We start from the raw sequence: 1,920 nt of genomic DNA, 5'->3' as shown, positions 1-1,920 counted from the left end.
AGGGGGGGGGGGGAAGGCAACCCCAGAGTTAAGAAAACACAATGACATAATATATAGGTAGCAAGGGCCATCGTTTCACTCACTGCCACTGGCCACTGCAGTCTCATCTACCTCACAAAGTTGTTGTGAGACAGGGACAGGTGGTGGGTGGGGAGGCAGGTGAGGCACTGCCTCCCCACCAGTGTCCTTCGAAAAGCACCACGGCCACCCTGTGAGGCGCCCAAGCACCCACAACCCACATGCTTGCAGTGGGTGGGGAGGCAGGAGAGGCATAGCCTCCCAACCAGTGTCCCTTGAAAAGCACCACTGTGTGAGGCACCCAAGCACCCACAACCTAAATGCTTGCAGTGGGTGAGGTGGTAGGTGAGGCGTCTCCCCACCTTCGAAAAGCACCACCACCGTGGGAGGTGCCAAAGCACACACAGCCTGGGTGCCTGGGCACCTCACACAGCGGTGGCGCTTTTCAAAGAACTCCAGTTGGGAGGCTCTGCCTTACCTGCCTCCCCACCCACCACATGTCCCTGTTGTGAGAATTTAAAAGGGGGTGGTGGTGAAGAACCATGTATTGTACACCTGCCTAGTCTCCTCTGAGGGATAGATTAAGAATGTATTGTATTACAAAGCCTGAGCGCTGATCTTCACCAGTTTTTCATTTATGAAGAAATTACTTTTTTTTTTTTTAAAAGAATGCATTGTTTGCATGTACTATATACCAGTGGTTCCTGAATTTTTTGACTGGCAGCTCCCTTGACTTACTGGGCTACTGGCCACAGCTCCCTATTATGGTTACAATCCTATACATTGTGTAGAGTGGTGGCTATTTTGTGAGGATTCTGCGGCTCCCCTGGCTGGTTCCCCAGGGAGCCACAGTTCACCGTTTGGGAACCACTACTCAGGGATGGGTGGTGGGTGGGGAAGCAGGTGAGGCAGAGCCTCCCCACCAGAGTCCTTCAAAAAGCGCCACTGCGTGTGAGGCTCCCAAGGACTCACAACCCACACGCAGAACATGGAGTGTGGAGAGCACAGAACACATGGGTTGTGGGTGCTTGGGCGCCTCACAGGGCAGCCACGCTTTTTGAAGGACTCTGGCAGGGAGGCTCTGCCTCACCTGCTTCCCCACCCACCCCATGTCCCTGCCACTGCTATATGCTGAAATAAAGTTGCACAGTGAGTTCTTATAACCTCTGTTAGGCTCAAATCCTATCCACGCTTTCCTGGGAGTAAGCTCCATGGAACACAATGAGACTTACTTCGAGTAGACCTGCATAGGCTTGGGCTGTTAATGGCATACCTGTGAGACTGTTTCTCAGCCTTGTCAATGCAAGTACTGTATATTGGAGACTGGGACTGGGAGGTTGTGCTTGGAGGGCAGTGGCTGAAATCCTACTCTCCCCCCCCCCCAAGTGGTTGCAAATCACTCCCTGTCCTAGATGAAGGGTTGATTTTGGGGGCTACGCCCTATTTTTTTTTTACTATTGACTTGAGAAGAACTAATTGAGGGTGGATTTCCCATTGAAAATCATGGGAGGTGGCACCTCTTTGGCCCTGAAAGACCCCTGCTGGAGGATAGGGGAAAAGGGAGGCCAATTAGAAGGCTGGGGAGACCAGGAAAGGCAAGAGGGGCCAATAAGAACATGGGGAGGTGGGCAGCACCAGAGACCAGTCAGGATGCTGCAAAAGAAGGTTAGTTGTAGCCAAGGGGGGAGGTATTTCCCCAGCATATAACGAACAGCAAAGGACATAAAGAACAACCAACCAGACTGCAGAGTTTAGCTTTTTTCCCATCCTCCTCTAGCCCTTCGCCAATCAGAATGACTAATGCGCACTTGGGTGGTGCGCTTTTCTTCTTGCTGGGGCTGGTGTGTGTGTCTCATGTTCAAGGCGTTTTAGCTGCCATCCCACCTGCTTCTATGAAGGTGG

This window comes from Tiliqua scincoides, chromosome 8 (genome assembly GCF_035046505.1).
Source record: "Tiliqua scincoides isolate rTilSci1 chromosome 8, rTilSci1.hap2, whole genome shotgun sequence".
NCBI classification, from domain to species: domain Eukaryota; kingdom Metazoa; phylum Chordata; class Lepidosauria; order Squamata; family Scincidae; genus Tiliqua; species Tiliqua scincoides.
Note: the sequence above shows the minus strand (reverse complement) of the source record.